Here is a 24,083-nt window from a genome sequence, read left to right on the forward strand (position 1 = left end):
CTCACACACACCTATGCCACTTAACTACTTAACGATATGCCACTTAACTACCATACCCTGTCAAAGGGTGGATGGATGGATTTGCACCACATTTTGTGTGCAAATACTTTATGATGGGTTGATGAGCAGATTAGATTCGGGTCACCGAGGATTTCAAGATGGCTGACTGGCAACATGGCTGACTTTTTGTTTGGCCCCTCATTTTTGGATGGGTGCATGGATTTGCACCAAACACTTCATATGAAGTAGGCTACAGGAACTGATTACATTTTGGAGGCCAAAATGTTCAATATGGCCGACTTTCGAGAGATGCCACACTGTTTAGTTTAGTATGTTAACTTCAGAACTGGGGTATGGAAGGGTATGGATTCACACCAAATCTTGTCTGTCAACACTGTAATAGGTATATGGAGTCCAATGCTTTCAAGATGGCTGACTTAATTAGCTTATTATTAGTTCAACAAAATAATCTGTTAAGATTAGCAGCTTTTTGGGGTTATAATACTCAAACTATGTATACAAACTGTAATATTATTGAACAATACTACTAAGATTTGCTGAGGTGATCAATGGACAAGTAAATACTATTTACACACTAAATTTTAAATGCAATATGTATACCAATCTATTCTAATATATATATAATAATTATATATTTTGAATACATCAATAATACATACATTAATAATACATTACATGAATACATTAATACATGAAAGATTTGTACCATGTAATCAGCCACCGTGCTTACAACTTAAGGTTACGGTGAACTGTATCTAGAACTAACAACCAGACTAAGAGAATCACTGAAAGAAGTCAAGAAAGACACCCCTCAATTATTGCACTGAAGGAGCGGTGTAAAATGAGCTTGTAACTGCTCTCAATTGCTTTGCATTTTCATGCAACAACTGTTTAAATATTTTTCAGAAGTATCTGAAGCAGAGACAGCTCTATGTCGTGAGACAGACTTGGAAAGGGAGAATACCCATAAGCCATTGCGCCAAGCAGTGGTGGCATGGGGAATTAGCTCAAATGGTAGAGCGCTCGCTTAGCATGCGAGAGGTAGCGGGATCGATGCCCGCATTCTCCAGGAACACTTTTTTTGTAGTTTGATTGCAAGTTCAATTCACATTTAGTTGAAAATACATATAAATGTAACATAGTTAAACTGTTTTTAAAGAGGTTGACTAAAACACAAAAACTGATACCAGCAGTTACTGATTATACCCAGAGACCAAAGTACTGTAGCTGGAAGCTCATGTTCAGTGCAACAAACTACAGATGGGCAGTTTAGGGTGCCTCCACTCCTCATACGAATTTAGTGAAACATTAGTGTAGCCCTATCCCCGTTATATGTGTACAAATTATGACACAGCTGTATTGTATGGGGTTCTCATTCTTCTTGACATGTTTCAGGATTCATTGCACATGCATTGGTGGTTCAGTGGTAGAATTCTCGCCTGCCACGCGGGAGGCCCGGGTTCGATTCCCGGCCAATGCAGCTTTTCATTTTTTGTCTGGCTGCAGCAGTGCTGAACCCGTCAGGGTGGGGGAGGGACTCAGGGGAAAGCACCCAGAGGGGGGTGAGAGGGAAACCCACATGGCAATGGGGGGAGGGGTGAACACTAGAGGCGGTTGTCAGTTCCTTCCTACCATGAGCTAAAAAGCTGCATTGAGCTACGTGGTGACAATGTGAAGACTACTTTTTACTCATAATGTCTTCCAAGTTGTACCACCTAACACCTAGGTATTATGTTTGTCTTGGAAGTCAGGCATGTATTTGAAGTTGCTAATTCAGAACAAATTTGAACAGTTCGGACACTGTATTTTAAATATTATTAAAAACTATGTGAAAGTATACCACTGCAAATAAATGTTAACTACTTCATGCCACAGAACTGTCAGAGGCTGAAAAAAAATGTTGTGGAGTCATGCACTACCATGCCGTGAATACCTATAACCCATTGCGCTGACCAGTGGTGACATGGGGAATTAGCTCAAATGGTAGAGCGCTCGCTTAGCATGCGAGAGGTAGCGGGATCGATGCCCGCATTCTCCAGTATCATTTTTGTCCTTGTTCAGTGAAATAGAGACAGTTTCTGGAAGAGAACCTGTTCAGGTGTTGACTTTTTCTGACAGATGATATTTCGTATTTACATGTGAGTTTCAGTTTGTGTGAGTGCTGTGATGAGCTCTCCATCAAAACACCAAGCACGTCAGAGTAAAGTTGCAGACTAGGCTGAATGCGTTTCACAGTAGCAGACTAGGCTAAATGTGTTTCACAGTTCCAGAGTGCCTACACTCCTTAAACACTCTGAAACAGAGGAACCACTCTGCAGTGTAGTTAAACGAGTTTTTGTCAATGCAGATTGCAAAAGACCTGCATGATATGCGTATTTGATTCTTTGGAACTGGCCTCAATGCAAGTTGCACATGCATTGGTGGTTCAGTGGTAGAATTCTCGCCTGCCACGCGGGAGGCCCGGGTTCGATTCCCGGCCAATGCAGCTTTTCCTACCGGGGCTTAACGACTGCAGCAAAGCTGACCACGTCAAGGTGGGGGAAGGGCTCTCGACAAACTACAGAAACCAGAGCAAATTACACAGTGCGGGGGAGTGCTGAAAGCAGTGAGAGAGACTGGCTAGGGAAGTTTCACTGTTTTTTATGTTGTTTTCTTTCAATGCATCTGAAGATGACATCCCTCAGGCCAACTCTTCATCCATTCTGTTGTTTTCCCACCTGTGTGTAATTCCTTGTAAGTCATGTAAAAAAAGATTTCACACACTTATGTGTTACCATGTAAAATAACCCTGTATCCTCAATCTACCCACATAGTCCCTGGGCCCTGGGGTGGCAAAGTCTATCAATGTCTTTTGTAATCCCCCATGCCTGAGGGACATTATTTGGTATGATAGCCCTCTGGAAGTGGTAGCTTTCTTATCTATAGAAACCTCCACTGTCCCTAAGGCATGGAAACTGGCTACTGTCACCCCTGTATTTAAAGCAGGCGACAAAACTGACATGAACAACTATAGACCAATCAGCATATTACCTGTCATTTCAAAAATCATTGAAAAATGGGTCTCTAAACAAATCATTGCTTTTCTCAGTAATAGTCAAACACCCCTGCATCCAATGCAGTTTGGGTTTCGCCCTAACCATTCTACTGACACTGCACTGGCCATGTTTATGGAAATGAACAAATGCCATCTAGATAAAAATGGGTGTGTAGGTGCCGTGTTCTTGGACTTAAAACGAGCATTTGATACGGTCAATCACAATGTTTTATTATCAAAATTAATTCATTTTAATTTCTCTGCTAAAGCTAGATCATGGTTCCATTCATACTTAGCAAATAGAGAACAATGTACCATGGTCGAAGGTTCAAGGTCCACCTTCATCAACTGCCCAGTAGGGGTCCCAAGGGTCCATTTTGGGGCCTCTTTTATTTTCTCTCTATATTAATGACTTACCTGAGCATTGTCCACATGTTAATATTCAGCTCTATGCTGATGACACAGTCATCTTCACCCAAGCTAAAACCCCTGTTGAAGCAGCAAGTGTACTCTCTACAGCTCTTACACACATACGAACATGGCTAGAGAAATCATGCCTTATTCTGAATGCAAAGAAAACGGTTTGTTTGTATTTTTCTAAGCAACCTTCCCCTGGACTGTGTCAGCCTGGGGTTACTCTTGGTAGTGAACAGCTAGAAGTAGTCACAGATTTTAAATATCTAGGAGTCATTCTAGACTCCAATCTTTCTTTTAAAAAACATATAAAAATGATAACAAAAAAAATAAAATTTAATCTCTACAACTTCAGGCACATAAGAGGTGCTATGTCAAATAGTGCTGCTCTGACATACTTGCATGCAATGATATTTTCTCACCTAAGCTATTGCATTACTAGCTGGACCATGGTGGGATCCACTACTCTCAAACCAGTGGAGAGTTTATTTAAAAAAGCACTTAAAATTTTAGATAAAAAACCTCTTTCATACCATCATTGTAACATTTTAGATAAGTACAACCTATTGAGTTTTGACAATTTCTGTAAATTCTCCTATAGCTGTCTTCTTTATAAGACTTTGCATGGCCTGGCGCCACCTTGTTTACAGGATTTTATAAAATATCGTCAAACACGAGTAACTCGAGCAGTGGTCAATAAAGATGTAGAGATTCCTTTCAGGAAAACCTCTTTCAGTCAAAATGCATTATCTACTAAAGGCGGCATATTATGGAACTCTATTCCTCTGCATATAAGGGAATGTCCCTCTTTAGCCACCTTTAAGATGGAGTATAAAAAGTGGCTTCGAGCCCAACAAACATGTTCACACTGATGGTCTGAGCCTCTACACAGCGTACACGCACACACGCACACACACACTCACATAACACATGGCCCTATTTTTTGGGACCTTTTTCTTTTCTCTTTTCCTTTTATTTACATGCATGCCTTTTGCTTCTGTAGTGGGTTTTATTTCTTTTGTTACTAACAGTCTGTTTTATCTTAAAGTCTATTGCTTGTAAACATCTAGCCTGCCTATTGGACACCAGATGGAAATTAGCCCTTGGGCTACAATCTGGCATGTTTACATATATGTACATGTATGTATATGTTCATTAATGTGCAATGTCCTGAACAAATAAAGTAAAGTAAAAGTAAAGTAAAGTAAAGCTTTCTTATATTTTCACTCGCTTTTATAATGACACCCAGTGCATTTCGCAATACATGTCTATATATGGATGTAGGCGTATGCAAGTGTCTGTGATGATGGGATATATTTTTATTGATATTACATCACATGTAGACACCTTAGGGATTTTAAAAATATACGGTTTTGATGGATATTGTACTTTCCTATGAATTATATAGGTCAAAATATATCCGTCATACACTTTTTCAGCAATATAATGCCAGGTTAGATTGATGCAGAAGCCTGTAGAAGGGTGGGTCAGATCCTAATACTTGCTATATCATATCTGTAGAGTGTGGGCTTTCAGAAAATATATGGGTTTGCTAGTTTAATATAAATTATACACCTATTTAGGCCAAAAACCCATAACTGTCTAATGGATTTCAATGGAAATCAATGCATTTCAATGTCATCCCAGACACATTACATAACTAAGGTATAGAGGAATGTAGGAAGTTGGGAGATGTCACAATGCACATTATATCACATCTGGAGTGTGTAGACCTCGGAAAAGAAATGGATTGGATAGATTAATAGAAATTACACAGTCATTTTATACCCACACCTCATGGCCGTCCATTAAAATCAATGCATTTCAAAGTACAATATACTTTACAGAACTTAAGTACGGATAGAGGAAGTTGGGAGACCCCAGGGGGAGAGGTTGGATTGCAACTTTTGCTATATCATATCTGGAGAGTGTGTGCTTTCAGAAAATACATGGGTAGATGACGGATAGGCAGCAAAAAACATTTTTTTCACAAAACATTGTTTATGAGGGAAAAAAGTACATGTCTACGTAGTGCAGCAATTAATCTTTCAAAAAATCCAAGTGGTCACAATTTTGGTCTATTCATTGATTATTTATTTACGTTGATAAAGCAATTTGCTGAAAATATGTCCTTTGGTGTGACGTTAAGAAATAAATATATTAAGTAATGTAGAAATGGCTTGATGGAGTTTTATGAACATTGTTACACTCTTCATATTTTTTGCAATTTTTTAAAGTCTTAATTTAATGAGAAATTACCATTTAAGTATTTTTTTCCCATTAGATGTGAGATTATTAGAAACCTTTGAGGAAAAACAGGGATATCTTTCTTTTAAATGTTCAAAATTGTCAGAATTTATACTAACTTTTCAGGGACGATAATTTGTTCTTCCCTAATGCAATATTCAGTGTTTATCAAACATATTGTTTAGCTCAAACAAATATTTGAGCGTTTAAAACATGTCACACTGTAGGACATTCATGTCACGCTAAAGGACAGAAATGCAAAACTGAGCCAGAAACAAATATATCAACATGATTATTTTGTCTTTTGATCATAATATAATGTTGTATTCAATATGGACCTACACTTTACACTTACAGTATAAGTCTTTGAATCGTCGATTATCAGCCTATCGTAACTCTTAATGACAGCCATGCGGTCATTGAATGTAACCTGCAGAGCTCATAAGACTCATACTGAAGGGTGACCTTGGCATGACCATCACACTTTTGTAGGTATGCTATGACTGTCACACCATTGAACCTGTAGTGTGTAGTGGCCAGTGCCTGTTTGGTATCTCAAGCTGGACAGCACATTTATGCTGTATATTGAGCTCTCCACAGCATACTTTATTCATCTATACTCCTCTATATACTCTCTCACTGATCTTTCCTTTACTGTTACCGTTATATTTTATGGTTTCAAAGCACCATTAATGACATTTTATATCAGTGTTATTTCACAAAGGATGGCCAATCATGCACATTGATACTGTTCAAAGGGCGGCATGTCTGGGTAACACACAGCATGACCTGACACAAAATCCAAACAGCAAAGCTGGAAAAAAGAACCTCCATGTAATCTTCCTGGATCTTGCTGATGTCTTTGGCGCCGTGCCCCATGAGCACAGTGATGTGCCCCCCATTTAAGAAAGTCCTCATTTGAACAGTAACTGGAAAGAGGACTTTCAGCTTACATCAAGATGCAACAAGGCATGACTACAGATGACACTAAATTCAGACATACTGTGTTGTGAGTCCAGAGATCAGTGGTGAGGGAAAAGGCATCACTTGTGGTTACTTAGTGCAAGTGGAGACTTGCAATGGGAATGAGGTAGCATCAGCTCCCAAGAAGGCTGGAGATATTGGTGTACCCTTCAGTTTCCTATTCATACAGCCATTTCCTTTGGAGATAGCCTCCACATGCCCTCAGACAACCAGCTTATTATTTAGTACATTGTACCATGGAAAGGTACATCGCAGCCGGGAATTGTCTGCATTGAAGAGGTTAGATGCAGAAGGTTTGTGGCAATATACAGTTGTGCTCATATGTTTACATACCCCAGCAGAATAAACGCTTTCTTCGCGATTTCTCACAAAATATGAAGGATTACACAAAACCTTTTTTTTCACTCATTGCTAGTGACTAGCTTAAGATATTTATTAGCAATATTCTGTGTTTACTCTTTCAAAAGCATGATCACAACCCAAACTACCCAAATGACCCTGTTCAAAAGTTTACATACCCTAGTTTCTAATGCTGAATATGGCCCTGTTTAACATCAGGGACCGCTCTAAATTGTTTGTGGTAGTTGTGGATAAGGCTCTTAACCCTTTAAGCGCCACAATTTATTTTTCAAAAAAGCTGAATGTTGGCATGATAAATTCAAATGACTGTGGCTTGACACTGGTAACAGATAGAGCTTGACTGTCAATTAGACAAATATTGGGGATGACCCCAAGATTATTTTGGGAGTAAATATGCATACCTAATTTGCATATTATGACGTCATATTGTGGCGGCCATTTTGAATTTTTAATAATTTTTGGAAAATATTGATAATTTTCAATAGATTATTGAATTTATTTAGCAATATTTGACATTCCATTACTATCATGTAGTGCACATACACTATGGTCAAGGAAATAAATAGTTTTAGGCAGAATATATATATTATATATTGTAATATTGCAATAATATAATGCAATAATATTGAAATATATAATGCAACAATTACTACTTTTGCCTGGAGGGCCGAACATGTTTGTATCTGTAACCTGTACCTTTTCAGCTTGTGAAACTTTCACAGAAAGGGTCAGCACACACATATTCAATTCATATTTATGCCTATTTTTACATCTGTATAGCCTACTATGGCCTTTGGAGCAGGCGCTGTATAGGCAGTAAAATGGTTGATCATGGCACACTCTAGCTCAGTGACTTCTACAGTTTGTCACTTACATTTCACAAAACTAATGGGCAAACTGTCAACATAATGGGTATGAAATCACAAGTATTATGTCCATAGTATTGTGTCCAACGTAATTAGGCTACGTTATAGCCTGACACCTGAAGCCGATCAGGAACACAATCCCCGCCCCCTCACATGGAGAGCGCAGCGCCCTTCCACCCTCTCCCCCGTTTGAGAGAAATATATCGCCACCTCTTTCGTCTTTATTTGCTGTTTTACTGATTTGTATAACTCTTACAAAGACAGTCAAAACGCTGTGACCAGTCTGATTGTCAACAACGAGTCTAAAACATTCATGTTTTTAGGGTTGCCTATGCGTCTTCTCTTCACCGTGCGTTCTATTACCAAAACCTCTCCATACGGAGATATGGCCTCGTTAGCCGCTGCCATCAACCCAGTAGAAGTCAGAAAGAGGGACAGAATGAGTGCGTGTGTGCTGCTTGGTGAACAGTGTTTGTCTGATCCCAGGATTATTGCGTTTGCGTCCGGATAGGTGGCTACCCGCATCACCGGGGGGCTGAATGGAGGGAGCGCAAGCTAACATACCAGACCCACTTCTCTCACCCCTAATTCCTCCACCAATACCTATATGGACACTACGGCTGCATTCACCACTACCACTGACTCACTTGAGATCGGATAAAGTCACCGAATACGTTTCAATGTGTGTGTGTGCTTAGAGAACATCCTTGCTTCGCATGTCGGCATCACTGCCTTCGGAAGTTTCGCCACGGTAAACAAAGAGTGCTCGTCCGATCATTATCCTCCTCGTGAGATAAAAACTGTCCTTCGGAGTCAGAATAGGCAAATAACATGCTCAGAACTTCATCACGATTCAACTTCTCACTAGTCATGATGAAATAGCTCGCTGATAGTTCACTGATAACAACACAAACCCAACTCGCACGCCTCGAGTCACAGACGCAAAGTGGCTACTTCCGCATTTTGTGGTCGCGTCTTTTACTGCTTCACCAAAGACTCTGTGAACTACAAAATGACGCAATCGTAGTCTTGTTTGAAAGGGTAGCATGTCTGCCAACTACTGGTAGGGAGGATGAACACTATTAAGACCGCTGGTTTGATCTACATGCGCTTTTGTTCATGATGACGTACCGTCGCAATTCTGCGACTTTGGCGCTTAAAAGGTTAATAATCTCAGATGACAAAACAGCACATTCTTCCTGGCAGAATAATTGTTTCCTATAATATTTTTGGGTGTCTTGCTGGAACCTCACATTTGAGGTTTCCCCTGAATGGCTCAATGATGTTGAGATCAGGAGAGTGAGACGGTCGCTCAAAAACTTCATTTTATTCTTTCTGAAGCTAGTGACGGGTTGATTTGGCTTTCTGTGTTGAAATATTGTCATGTTGGCATGTCCAAACAATGGACCATGTGCAGTTTCAAGGCTGATGTTTGTCAAGTTTCCTCCAGTATTTTTCACAGGGCAATGTATTCATCATTCTGCGAGTATGGATCAAAAGTATAATGCATTTGTAACTCAAATGTCCCCATGAAATCAGTGGTCCATGACCATGTTTCACAGAAGGGTATGGTGTAACTTTCATCATAGGCTCCATTGACTGTTCTCCAAATGGTACTGTTAATAGTGGCCTAAAAAAGTTCCATATTGATCTCATTTTTCCAAATGACTTTGTCACAGGCATTTTGATGCTTCTCACTGTGCTATTTGGTGTATGCAAAATAACATGTTTGCATTTTTGTGGTAATGGCTTTCTCCTGGCAATCCCCAACAGCCCATCTTTCCTTAAGTGCCTCTTTCCTGTACAGTTTAAAACATTTTTTCATGTTGTCCTATATTTCACCTGAAGTTATTTTTTGGTTGTCCTATGCCTCATGAACAATTTCCCTTGCAATGATCATTGCAATGCAATGATTCCCTTGCCCATTGGCTTGATTCCAACCAAACTCCTCATATTGCATTTCTGAATTGAAATTCCAACGGTGCCAACATGACAATATTTCAACACAGAAAGCCAAATCAACCCGTCATTAGCTTCAGAAAGAATAAAATGAAGGTTTTTGAGCGACTATCTCACTCTCCTGATCTCAACATCATTGAGCCACTCAGGGGAAACCTCAAATGTGAGGTTCCAGCAAGACACCCAAAGATATTATAGGAAACAACCATTCTGCCAGGAAGAATGTGCTGTTTTGTCATCTGAGAACATCAAGAGCCTTATCCACAACTACCACAAACAATTTAGAGCGGTCCCTGATGTTAAACAGGGCCATATTCAGCATCAGAAACTAGGGTATGTAAACTTTTGAACAGGGTCATTTGGGTAGTTTGGGTTGTGATCATGCTTTTGAAAGAGTAAACACAGAATATTGCTAATAAATATCTTAAGCTAGTCACTAGCAATGAGTGAAAAAAAAGGTTTTGTGTAATCCTTCATATTTTGTGAGAAATCGCGAAGAAAGCGTTTATTCTGCTGGGGTATGTAAACATATGAGCACAACTGAACATCACCAAAACGTCTGAGGGATGTGGGAAGCAAGGGTCTCACAGCCACCAAAAGCACAGGTAGATCACACTGTCACTTCCCTGTAAGGGTTTACAGTATGAAGTTCAAAGACACCCTCAAAAGCCAGAGGAACTGAGCCAGAGGCCCTTAGTGCCATGTGTTCTAAAATCAACTCATTATTCAGAAATTGAAACTGTTCATGAAATTTACCCTTAGCATTCTCCAACTTGTTGCGCCAGCAGCCAGCAATCACCAATGATGCTGATTGGATGGGGAAAAAGCCACAGGACCCAACAAATGGCAAGCAGCTCCTAAATTCAACTTCATCATTTATCATTCACCATGTTTTCTATACAGCTATAGCACAAACACTGAATCTCTTCATGACTGGGTTTTTGGAAGACTAGATATAATAGCCCAACCTGGCTGATTATGATAATAGTGATGGATATTTTGAAAATTATAATTCACACACATTACAATTTGTTAAAACAACATACCATAGGTGCAATTACCATGCTATGGGTGAAGGATTCTGAATGGACTATTTGCATTATTTTCATTGAACAGTTAGTGTCATTGCATTTTCATTTCTGTGAGTGAGCTGACAATTGTAATATTCTTCTTTTGCAAATGCCATTCTGAGAGTTACGTATCCTCTTGACCTCTTGCCTTGTCCTAATTAATCTTGTTTTCAAACACTTGGGTGCCCCCCTCCTGTAGACTCAAGTTGAGCCATTTTTGCAACCAAGACACTATGTTCTTTATCAATATCTAATATGCCTGGTCAGCCATTGAATAGTACTTTCTGAAAATAACATCCACATGCCCATCAACTAATCATCCACAGGGTGTCAGAAACTTTTTCCATAACTGCAAGTAGGCTATATGATAAAAAGAGACCAGGCAACATTTCTTTCACTTCATGGGTGACCCAATAGGCCACTACCAGTGCTTATGGGTTTGAGGTTCAACAAAACAAAATTGCCAAAAGAAAATCTCATTTCATGCAACGAAGTAAGCGTGATCAAGTTTGTATCGATAGCACTCTGGCCCATTTTAGGACATCTTAGCATGCATCTCCAGCACATGCCTACCATCACTTTAATTTATTAGAAATATAGACTAAATGTGTCCTGGCCCACTGACTGAAAAAAAGATTATTTAACATAATGTATGTAGGCTTTCTGTTGTGATTTCTCCCAACTTCCTACTGTATATTCCTCTACCTTAGTTCTACAATGTAATTGCAGAACTTGCATTTGCAATGCATTTCAATGGTCAGCATCTAAAGTACCTGAATTATGTGCATTTGGCAATCTAATCCATATATTTTCCAAAGGTTCATAATGTGCATTGAAACATCTCCCAACTTCCTCTATCCCTACATAAGCTCTGTAAAGTCCTAAAGATTTCATACTTTTAAATGCATTGATTTTTAATGGACGGCCATGAGTTGTGGGTCTAAAATAAGTGGGTTATTTGTAGTAAGCTATCCAATCCATATATTTTCTTAGGTCTATACACTGTAGATGTGATATAATGTGCATTGAAGCATCTCACAACTTCCTAAATTCCTCTATACCTTAGTTGTGTAATGTGTTTGGGATTACATTGAAATGCATTGATTTCCATTGAAATCCATTAGACAGTTATGGGTTTTTGGCCTAAATAGGTGTATAATTTATATTAAACTAGCAAACCCATATATTTTCTGAAAGCCCACACTCTACAGATATGATATAGCAAGTATTAGGATTTGACCCACCCTCCTACAGGCTTCTGCATCAATCTAACCTTGCATAATATTGCTGAAAAAGTGTATGACGGATATATTTTGACCTATATAATTCATAGGAAAGTACAATATCCATCAAAACTGTATATTTTTAAAATCCCTAAGGTGTCTACATGTGCTATATATCCAATAAAAATAAAATCAATAAAAGTATATCCCATCATCACAGACACTTGCATACGCCTACATCCATATACAGGCATATATTGCGAAATGCACTGGGTGTCATGATAAAAGCGAGTAAAAATATAAGAAAGCTACCACTTCCAGAGGGCTATCATACCAAATAATGTCCCTCAGGCATGGAGGATTACAAAAAACATTGATAGACTTTGCCACCCTAGGTGATACCAATATGTGAAAATTTGGCCTCTGGCTCACACCCTAACATGGAGGTCCTGTTTCTTACCTCATGTTGAAATATCAAATGTCAAAATATGAATAAAAGCATTTTGGTTTGTTTGTGCACGATTGTGCAGGCAAAATGAGCGTTAATGCACAAACCGGCTTCAAGATATTTACATGACCTTGACCTTAGGTCACACAGCACCCCATTGCCCACAGCCAAATGACTCAAAAATGTTTGGAATAGTTTGTGCACGTTTGTGCTGGCAAAATTGATGTTTGTGTGCACAAACGGTTTTTATGTTATTTAACTGTTAATTTTTTGAAAGTAGGTCAGTCAACATTCAAATGACTCGAATTGTTGGAATCGTTTCCTTCGTTTTTGCTAGTTTGTGCAGGTAAAATTAATGTTTGTTCACAAACCATTATTTGACTTTTATTTTTTTTATGTAGGTCACTTTTTTATGTAGGTCACACTGTAACGTAAAAACTGCTTACATTTGGGCGATTTTATCGGTTATTCGGGCCTTCACTCCGGCAGACAGCTTGCGTTTCAAAAATGAGTCGATTTGGGGCTGGCTTTCGCTGCGGCTCTTACATGTGTGCCTTTTGAGCCCACTCATCCCTGCCTCGGGTACATACTTCATGCATATCAAGTTTTGCGCGCAGTATAAGATGTCTAACTACCATCGAGTTCCACTCTATGAAACATCTGAAGCACTTCAGACTTTCCCTGAAGTGGTACAAGTCTAATAGACAGGTCTTTATTTTTTACTTTAACTTGCAACTCAACCTTCTCGCCCTGCACATCCAGTCGTCAGTGTGGTATGTTTTCCCGCTTGGGTTTTTGGTGTTTATTTTCCGGTAGCTGCTGGCACAGAACAGAAGTCGCAAAGCACTGTCAGATTTGTAGTTCTACTGAACCGTTATTTTAACTGTACATTTTCTGCTGGAGGATTGTAAACATGAACGGATGTCATTGTGATTGTTTTACACGGTAAAAAAATGAATCATCTATTTTGGCGTTCCCGGTCTTGCCCGCTCCCGTGACTTAATATTCCTGTCTTGTCCCAATCACGAGATAGATACAATTTTGATAAATGTTACACGTGAATCCTGCGGGAATCACATGTCCCGCGGGAATTCCCAAAAAATGTCATCCTCTACTTCCTTACGCTTTGGTTGACAGGACTTTCCTGTTTTTCATTTCAACTTACAAGTTCACCTGCCTGGGTAGCCTGTGTCCTCTCTCGACTAAAACCATTGACTAAACATATTTTAGAGCAGTGGTCACCAAACCTTTTTATGCCCGAGATCCCCAACCTCTGCCAAGATGGCAAGCAAGATCGACCTCTTGACGCGTTGACAGAAATAAAAATCCTGTTTCAAGTTGAGGCCTTTTATTTAGCCTAATTTAATCTGAATAAGATTGTTATTAGTAAAAAATGTGCAACTAGCAATCTTTTACTTTTTTCTCACATTTTGCTGTCTTTTTTTGTTTTATTTTTTCCTGTTCTGTGATTTGTTTTCTTTTTGTGGCAGTTAAGTCCTTCAGGTGAAAAAATAATAAAGTGCAAATATTGACAAATCTTCAATGTACACACCAAGCAGGTATAGCACAGTCACATGCACAGGTGTGCACGAACACACACACACACACACACACACACACACACACACACACACACACACACACACACACACACACACACACATTTTGTTTATGAGCTGTTGTATGTAAACTCTCTCTCTCACCCACTCACCCACTCACCCACTCACCCACTCACTCACTCACTCACTCACTCACTCACTCACTCACTCACTCACTCACTCACTCACTCACTCACTCACTCACTCACTCACACACACACACATCTGTATAGTGAGAATGCCTCATGTGCTGCCATGGGCACTAGCTTGCTGAAGATGTATTTTTTCTGGCAGTTAAGTACTTCAGGTGAAAAATGAAAAAAGTGCAATCTTCAATGTACACACCAGGCAGGTATAGCACAGGTACACACACACACACACACACACACACACACACACGTAAGCGATAGCACGAGTAAGCCGACTCAGCCATCGCACATCAGCATGGAGAAGTAGGTCTCCGTAAGCAGACTCGAGCTCATCCAGTAACGCCTTGAATAAGCAGTGTTGAAGGGCTTTCGCCCGAATCGAATTTACCACTTTCACCACCAGCGTCATCTCATCTGAAAAGTCCACAACTTTCCCAGTCAAGTCTTGTTGGTGAATCACACAGTGGTAATTTTAAATATCTGGGAAATCTGGATCTCCACGGCACAGTGCAATGAAAACGGCTCGCACACCACACATCGCTGGGGCACCATCAGTTGTGATGGCCACGAGTCTGTGAATTGGGATGTTATTTTCTCGGATGTAATTTTTAAAAACGTCATAGATATCCTCGCCTCTCGTTCTTCCCTTCAGATGGAGAAGAGTAAGGATATCCTCCTTAGTGGTAAAATCCTCGAACACCATCCTGACAAACGCAGCTAGCTGAGCTGTGTCCATTAAATCCAGCAATTAGTCGAGTTGAAGACAAAAATATTCACATCGTGACAAGTCCTTCAAAACCTGTTGATTAGCATCATCCAACAGCAACTCTACCCTCCGTGTCACTGTTGCGGGACCAAGCGGTACAGCACTGAAAGCTGTGTTGATTTCGTCTTTGTTTTTAAAGTTTTTGCACACTGTCTTTGCTGTCACAGCCATCGTTTCTTTAAAAATCTCACCATCTGTGAACAGCTTCTTTTGTTTCGCCAAAAGGTGACTGACACGGAACGACGCCTCCGTTGCTGCCTTGTTTAGGGATGTAGGCTTCGTAAAAACGGATTGCTGAGCCTTCAGCTTCCAGGACCTTCTTCGCTCGAATCGAGCTCTTCGGTGGGCAGTTCTCCTTTAAAGTATTACAATTGGTGGTGTTGTGCCGCTCCAAATGTCCCCTCTTTGATAGCGCCTGTGGCTGCTTGCACAACAAACACATATTTTTCCTTCACCAAGGTGAACAAGAACTCCTCCCATTCATTAACATTTCATTAACGTAAGAAGTAAAATAAAAAAAATAAAAAATGCGAAGCCTGTGACACAAGGGGAACGCTGTGGTGATCTAATCGGAAGACCGGTGTAATTTGAAAGCAAATACCGTACTGCAGTAGTGCATTTTTAGCATTTCTGTATAATCATCCTATTCTTTCCTACAGCCCCAAGATTAACCAGGACAGCCTACGACAGTGATCGACGGGTTGGTGACCTCTGCTTTAGAGGATATTCTGGTCTTTCTGGGATAGTCTATTCTATCTTTTTCACTAAACATGCCTGGATGGCCCATGTCCTCTGCACCCTTAAACTATACACTTTGACCAGCATGAGTTCATCAATCACCAAGCCTGCCTGAATTTCCTATGACCTATTAGTTGGTGCTGGTGGGTCCGCCGTCTGCCTCTTTGGCCCTTTGCAGTTTGGCCACAGCAAATGCAAGCCAATGGTTGAGACTGTGGACATGGAAGAGAATTGTGGGGTGTCACATTCCTTGGTACGCGTCTCCAGGTGCAAAGTTCACGCATTGGTGGTTCAGTGGTAGAATTCTCGCCTGCCACGCGGGAGGCCCGGGTTCGATTCCCGGCCAATGCAGCTTTTCCCCCCAAACGCTGGTGGCTGCAGTCGAGCTGAACGTGCCAGAGTGGGGGAAGGGCTCACAGGTATGCCCCAGAGGCCACAATAGGTGCGATCGAGATACAGCAACGGCTATATGCGCATTTAGACAGCAATGCATTATGGCTGAAAAAGTTGCAGGACGGTTAGATTTCCTGTCAAACTTCAAAATTTCTGTGATTTTGCGTGAACAAGGTGACATGTCACATGGTGTCAAACTATCGCGGGATGAATGCGACTGCCTCTGCAGTTGCTTATCCCCTTCAACGCTCGTCTGCAGACTGCCTCCGAGGTCACGCGTCTATGAACTGGTTGGTCAACAACTCACTCAAGTGTGTATATACAGCTCCAGGCCTTTTTATTAGAATACCATGAAAAAGTTGATTTATTTCCATAATTCCATCAATACTGTTAAACAGTCATGGATTGTAGATTCATGGCCCAGTTTTTTAACTATTCCAATCATTATTTTTTTTCTTTTTATATACATTGGCCTTCCAGCTCAAAAAAACCATGAATTGGGGAATTCGCATTATTAGAATATTGTTATAAAATCACATTTTTCTTCATCAAAATTCGGGTCACATTAAATCAGTTGAAATTTGGTACTTTCTACATAACATGCAATGGTCAATACTTGGTTAGGACATTCTCTGTCTTCATAATGGCCATGATGCGTTTAACATTGAAGTCAATGGCAAAAACAGTGCATGGGAGTTATGGAAGCCCAGATATCCTTGATGTAAGCTGTTCTTGTTTGTTGACCTGGTGCCCCACACTTCACTCTTCAATATACCCTGTAGATTTCCATGCCACGTTTTGGTGTTAACTCACCAGTTTAATTCTAACTCAACAGAAATAAAACCCCATTCATTTTCAATGGGGTTTCATTTATGGTTATTTAGAATTAAACTGGTGAGTTAGCGCCAAAACGAGGCATGGAAATCTACAGGGTATATTGAAGAGTGAAGTGTGGGACACCAGGTCAGCTATACCAAAACAGCTGACGGCAAAGCATCAAGGATATCTGGCCTTCCATTACTCCCATGCACTGTTTCTGCCATTGACTTCAATGTTAAACGCATCATGGCCGTTATTATTAATAATATTAGGACAGAGAGAGTCCTAACCAAGTATTGAACATTGCATGTTGTCTAGAAAGTACCAAAGTTCAACTGATTTGATGTGCACTGATGTGAAACAAATTTTGATGAAGAAAATTTGTGATTTTATTACAATATTCTAATGATGTGAATTCCCCAATTCATGGTTTTTTTTGAGCTGGAAGACCAACATGTGAAAAAATAAACAATTTAATGATTGGAATAGTAAAAAAAACTGGGCCATGAATCTACAATCCATGACAGTTTAACATTATTGATGGAATTATGGAAATAAATCAACTTTTTCATGGTATTCTAATAAAAAGGCCTGGAGCTGTAAGTCTTGTCTCACACCTCTACACAAGTTTGCGCAGGTCCCCACTTCAGCTCCTCCTCGCTGCCTGACTCCCCACTCCTCACACGTGGTGTGTTAGTAGAGCTAACTGGTGCGAGCTCATCGCCTCGTTCATATTTGTGGCTGACTTTAAATATGCTGTTTTAATAACACCCACATCGTGACAACAAGTTCTCACTCACGTGCTTTGTCTACATCGATCGACAAAAATTCGTATAAGGCTAATGATAGACAGCGGCAGACCCTGAGAGCAGAGTGCATTACCCACCCACCCGTAAACCCGTGGTAATTTCAAAGTTAAATCCGTACCCACCCGGACCCGTTAATATTCTACCCGTTACCCACCCGTGCCCGTGAAAAAAATACTTCAAATCGAAAGTAGGCATGACGTGACTGATGTCATAACGGCTGCGGTGATATCAAAAATAGGTAAAATAGATAAATCTAAATTAGGGATGTTCATTTGATTGATGGACTCCCACCGTCATCCCTTGAAAACATGTAGCCTAAATTCCGCCGAAGTATCATAAAGAGTTCAATACTTATTTACAGTGGCCTTCCATCTACAGCACCAGGGGGGAGCAATAGCTTGAAAATGCTGTCGAGTGTACACCTCTGAACGTCCAGCAGCACGTTCACTGGAAGAGGGAGTCTGTGCGTCCGTGACGAGAAATATTTCTCACTCCCTTCCCCTCCTTCCATTCTCGTGGCACGGCAAAGTAAACCCCACTGAACAGTTGTTCACTAGTTGGGCTGCATTAGAACTAGTTAGCAATTGACATTGTTGACAGACAGTATCCCGATTCGCACGGCTACAGGGGTGGCTTTTACTTTGGAAAAGTTTGTTTTACAAATCCGAAGCAACGCCATATGAAACGACCCCCAAATAGTTACAGATTATAGTGTAGTGAGCCAGATAATCGCCTCAGCTAAAGAGTACTCATAGTTTACTTCGCTTGTTAGCTTATCATTATTAGCGTTAGAGATATTGAAATAACCTGCCATTGTTGACGCTGACATTGGCAAACAGCTAGGCATTAGAAGCAGCTTACCTTGCAGAAGTTTACGCTGGCCAAATCAGACGCAAATTGATGTGACATTATTTCCGGAACAGTTGCAGATGACAGTCCATGTTTACAAAACCATCACCAATTGCAGATTTACAGTGTCAACGATTTATTTATGAATGCCCAATGCCCATTCCTGAAATGCACGAGATGCGTGGCTTCTCCCTGGCTGTGTGTGTGCCGTGTCGGCGGGGGCGGGACGCTTTCAGACACACTCGCCTTACGTGTTGGAAATGAAAGATGGGCATCGGATCTATAACTACCAGAGACATTTGAATATAGGGGAGCTACTAGGTTAATTTAATGTAACCCTGCAGTAGTTTTCATTTGTGACATTCGAATATTCGTGCACATCCCTAATCTAAATAGATAAAAATCTAAATTTTAATAGATAAAAAAGAAAATAGCCTCCTAGTACTATGACCATTTTGATTGACGTGCTACCCGAGCTACCCGCACGTATTTTAACCTACCCGCCCGCATACCCACCCGTGAAATTTCGGAACGTTAAAACCCCGCCCGTTTGGGCAACTATTTACCCGTACCCGTGGGTACCCGACCCGGCGCAGGACTCTGCCTGAGAGGTGCAACGTTGATGAGATCAGATTTCGATGGTATGATGCTCTCCTACCTCAAGGCTAGGGCTGTCAAGCTTATCCAACTCATCAAGGCCTGAACGGTCCCTGAAATAAAAAGCAAATCTTCCTACACTCAAGTTGTCAGCTGAGATTGCACATGTTATCTTCCCAGTATTATATGGTGTCATAAGTCTTCAGCCTCAATTTCCTGAATCCTCTACATGCTAAACCTGTGCATTCTGGCTGGACCTGTCCATCTCACCCAAATCCTCAGTAGATCATACTTGACTCATGTCAGCTAGAATGGTCCAGCACCAGTTATAATACATGTTCTAACTCGACGTCCACAATTCACTGACCTCGCCGCCGAGATTAGAGGTTCAAGGCTGAAGGCAGGGGGAATTAGCTCAAATGGTAGAGCGCTCGCTTAGCATGCGAGAGGTAGCGGGATCGATGCCCGCATTCTCCAGGAGTCCTTTTTCCCTTGCCTCAGCTTGGTGGAATGGCTCATGAATGTTCCAGTGGCCACAGCCAATACCATGTGTGGAGGTGAAAAGGCCTTTGAGTTGAACTGAAAATGTGGGTTTTGTTGTGCGCTTTTTCACCCTCTGAGATCAACTGACTATTTTCAAGGCCCAAGAGCAAGCCCAGTTGCTTCCATATAAATTATTTCAATGAAAAAACACCTGGATCAGTACTTAAGTGTACTCCCATTTTTCTGAATTGCTAGCTGCTGGCAAGTAGCCGGATATAAGCCACCCTACTAGCTGGTGCTATAGGCTGGCTGGCAGGACCGTGGAATTTCTGGACCAACACTTGTGAATGTGGCGTGCACGTGTCACTTCCTAGAAGCCGACAGATGATTACATTCATGTTTCATTCATATAGGACTCAGAGCTCTGGTAGGACGTACACGCTCGCATTAAAATACGGACTGGGGATTTTGATCAAGAATGACGTGCACAGGAGTGTGAATGAAATGAGTAGAACAGTGGCCGTGGTGGAAATGAAAAGCAGCAGAGCCTGATACTCGCAGTTGTCTGAGATGCCATTACACAGGTATCAAATGTAGAGCTGGGTTTCGATTCAAATTTCAAGAATCGATGCGATTCCGTTTTTTAAGTTTCAGAATCGATTTTTTTCCTCTCTCGATTCTCTCAGGTTCCATTGGATCTGATTCCAATCCGATTTCCAATTCGACCCAGGAATTAATGTTATTAAATATGGAAAATGTATCTGAAACGTTTCCTTCACTTAATAATTGTGTAGAGAAGTAACATTATATCGATTAAACACCAAATCTTAAAAGTATTGGCAGTTACTGATGGCTGGAAGACTGCTGAAAAGGTTAAGGGTCAATCTACCTTCTAGAATGATCATAATAAACAAAGGACATCAAACAGTAAAAGCACTGAATGGCCTCTATATGAACATGTTCTATTCAAGAAACACCTCATGGATGCACTGGGACGCATCTTCAGTGATGTATTACTGGAGATCATTGGGGCTTTCGGGTCTCTCAACATCATACCCCCTCACCCAGGCGAACCAGCCGGAGGTGATCAGGCCCAGTAGCTGCCCACGGATCTTTCAGTGGCTTCGCTTGCAGACTTGATGGCCCTCTTCTTTGCTGCTCCGACGATGCCCAGGCAGCTGAGGACCTTGCACAGGGACCTCCCTGCAAATCCCCTGGTGCCTACTTCTATGGACTCATAAAACGTCTTCTAGCCTGCCCCCCTGCACTCCTCCACCAGTTCCTGGTAGCCCTTTCCCTTTCATTGGCTTCTTCTATGTTGTCTTCCCATGGCACTGTCAACTCCAGTATGATCAGGTGTTTCGATGACAGAGAGGTCATGATCATATCTGGGCGGAGGGTGGTTGTTGCAATGTGCTGGGGTAACGTCAGCTACTTACCCAGGTCTACCTGCAGCTGCTAGTCAGATGCTGTGTGGAGCAGGCCAGTCGTAGCCCGATGGTTTGCTCTGGGTTTTTCTCCAGCTCTGACAAAGGAGATTGCCTTCTTTAGAGCATGATGTTTATTGCTTGTGTTGATGGCTGAGGCTACACTCTCAGAGACTGCCTTGAGCACCTGGTCATGGCGCCAGCGATAATGACCATCTGCCAGAGCCTTCAGGCAGCCGCTGAGGAGGTGTTCTAAAGAGCCTCTACCAGAGCACAGCGGGCAGGAAGGGGTCTCACTTTTTCCCCACACATGGAGGTTCGCTGGGCTTGGCAGGGCGTCGTAGACAGCTTGGACCAGGAACCATACCCACTGGAAAGCTGGCTGCAAGATGTTTGTCCAGGTGATTTTCCGCTGTAGAGTGCTCTCCCACCTTGTCCAAGCTCCCTGCTACTGTAGTCTTACTGCCCTGCTCACACGCTCTTCCTCCACCCCCGCTCTGACTTCCTCCTGGATCAGGTGGTGCCTTTCCTTCCCACGTACCTGGCTGATGATGGTCTTTGGGAAGTAACCCAGGCTTGCTCTGCCTGTTGCCACAGTGCCCACCAGTGCCTTCTGTCGTAGGCGTGACTCTGCCAACTCCACTGCTTCCTGTCCTCACCTCAATGCCAGCTGCTGATACTTTGCCATCATTTGAGTCCTTGTACTGCAGAACTTCTCTGGCGCGTGTCACCATGAATTCCTCTGTGAGACCACTGAGAGGAAGCTGCAGGATGTTACTCGTCCCATACAGGGCAGCGCTGGTGAGGCTGCGAGGAAGTCCCAGCCACTTTCAAAGCTGCTAAACTTCCTCTCTAGGGACTCCACTGCTGTCATTGGGACTGCATAAATGAACAGAGGCCATAGCATGTGAGGCAGGATTGAGTGCTGGTAGATCCAGGCTTTAAACCTACCAGGCAGACCAGACTTGTCTACCTTGGTAAGCCAGGTTCCAAGTTCCAAGTTGCCTATCTGGATGGCTGCAGAGTCCTTCAGGGTGGAGTCGAAGAGTTTCCCCAAGCTCTTCACGGGTTGCTCTGTGACGGTTGGGATGACAGTTCCTGAGATGGAGAAACGGAACCTGTCTATCACCCTCCCCTTCTTCAATACCATGGATCGTGACTTGAAGGGCTCAAAACTCATCCTTACCCAGGTGATCCGGTTTTCGAGGCCTTGCAAGATCCACCTACACCCTGGGACTGATGTAGTTGTTACAGTGAGATCATCCATATAGGCTCTGATGGGGGGCTGTCGTACACCTGACTTTTCCGCTTTGCCTCGTATCCTCCGTGACCATCCTTGGACTTGGACATTGGTTCCTGCAATATGCACAAAAAGATAATGCATTATTACTATGCTTACTACTACAAATAATAATAACAATAATAATAGTAAATAACTACATAAATTATAACAGTTATGATAAAAAGTGGTAATAGTGATAATAAATAATTCAGTTTTAATACTTATTGTGTCCTTTTTTTTGGCAACTTAAATTAAAAAAAAACCACACAGTAAAGTTGACTGAAAATGCCCTCTCCCGCCATTATCAGACGACTGCAAATACTTCCCTTAACATGGTTTCAACTTTTAGTAGTGCTTGACGTTTGCTCATATAATAGTTCTACAGGCTGCGTGCAGTAGAGCTCTAGAACTACTATGTTGAAGTTATTTTTTCACTCTGGTTCAAAATATAGTATGACCATCACAGATGGATAGATGTGAAAATTCACCACGAAAAGATAAACAAATGAGCTAGAACTACTCCGTATTATCATTTAACCGACCCTTCATGAAGCTAGGATTCACCTAGCTACGATATGGGATCGATATGAGTAGGCTACTACTGTTGAGGGGGAAAGTGAAGAGATGGCAGGGAACGTGGCATGGGGCAGGCAACAGCTAGTTATTTGGTCCAGAGCATGGGGGATGTAGCCTGCGCTGTTAAACTGGTGACATGTGTTTCTCGACCGAACAAAAAAACACATTGAAGATGGCTGCAGAATCTATTTTATCGGCCAGACACAGGTTTCCCCTCACATATACATTTCCCTGCCAAATTAACATTGCGCCGAATGGAAATTGAGTTCCATGACCTTCACAATCCGTGGCACTGCACGCTAACAGGCTCACTGACACAAAAGTTGTGAAACCCAACCAGACACATTCCGAACGACTATGTATTGTTTGATGCCGAAATCTACTGACGGAAAATGCCGCTCAAATAAAGTGGTATGAGTGAGGGGAAACCAGCGTCTAGCCGATGAAATAGATTCTACAGCTGTCTTTTAAGTTTGGTCAGCTTGAGTGCTTGGCTAGGAAGGATGGCCGTAAAACAAGCGTAATGTTATAGCAACATTACCAGTGGTAACTTATTTCCTAGCCTGAGCTGTCGTGCAGACAAACTCACTGAATTTGAAAGAAAACAGCCTTATTCCTTTGAACGGCATATTCTGTCAATACTTATCATTGATATTGATATTCCGGTTGTATTTTATAAGATGCCAAACTGTGTTCAATCATTACGTTAATTTAGTTGCTAGCCTTGCCAGCAGCCCAACCATTCCCTCAGTAGTAGCCCCCATTGTAGGCTACGCAACCATCAGCACTTCATAACAATTAGATTCCAGCAGTTAATAATCGCAAGTAACTTACAACATTGGAAACCGATGGACCTTCGGGTGGTTTGGGTTCTTCAGGTCCGCCAGGGTTATCATTGTCTTCGGGCACGGCCCGTTTTAACCACTTTAACATTTTCCAGTAACGTACAGCTCTTGAAATGCGTGTGGTGA

The 24,083-nt window shown here is 41.6% G+C and overlaps 1 protein-coding gene and 6 non-coding genes across 8 annotated transcripts in view; all 7 read left to right on the forward strand.

Annotated features, from left to right (window-relative positions):
* The window catches only part of sid1 (secreted immunoglobulin domain 1), an 82,225-nt gene that overhangs the window by 10,739 nt on the left and 47,403 nt on the right, over nucleotides 1–24,083 (forward strand). The gene's annotated exons all lie outside the window — the stretch shown is intronic.
* trnaa-agc (transfer RNA alanine (anticodon AGC)) lies at nucleotides 1,018–1,090 on the forward strand. Its single transcript has one exon. It is a non-coding gene; the product is annotated as a tRNA-Ala (tRNA).
* On the forward strand, nucleotides 1,431–1,501 carry trnag-gcc (transfer RNA glycine (anticodon GCC)). The gene has a single exon. It is a non-coding gene; the product is annotated as a tRNA-Gly (tRNA).
* trnaa-agc (transfer RNA alanine (anticodon AGC)) lies at nucleotides 1,987–2,059 on the forward strand. The gene has a single exon. It is a non-coding gene; the product is annotated as a tRNA-Ala (tRNA).
* On the forward strand, nucleotides 2,436–2,506 carry trnag-gcc (transfer RNA glycine (anticodon GCC)). Its single transcript has one exon. It is a non-coding gene; the product is annotated as a tRNA-Gly (tRNA).
* On the forward strand, nucleotides 16,158–16,228 carry trnag-gcc (transfer RNA glycine (anticodon GCC)). Its single transcript has one exon. It is a non-coding gene; the product is annotated as a tRNA-Gly (tRNA).
* trnaa-agc (transfer RNA alanine (anticodon AGC)) lies at nucleotides 19,749–19,821 on the forward strand. Its single transcript has one exon. It is a non-coding gene; the product is annotated as a tRNA-Ala (tRNA).

The sequence above is a fragment of the Engraulis encrasicolus genome, chromosome 6, assembly GCF_034702125.1.
Source record: "Engraulis encrasicolus isolate BLACKSEA-1 chromosome 6, IST_EnEncr_1.0, whole genome shotgun sequence".
NCBI lineage: Eukaryota > Metazoa > Chordata > Actinopteri > Clupeiformes > Engraulidae > Engraulis > Engraulis encrasicolus.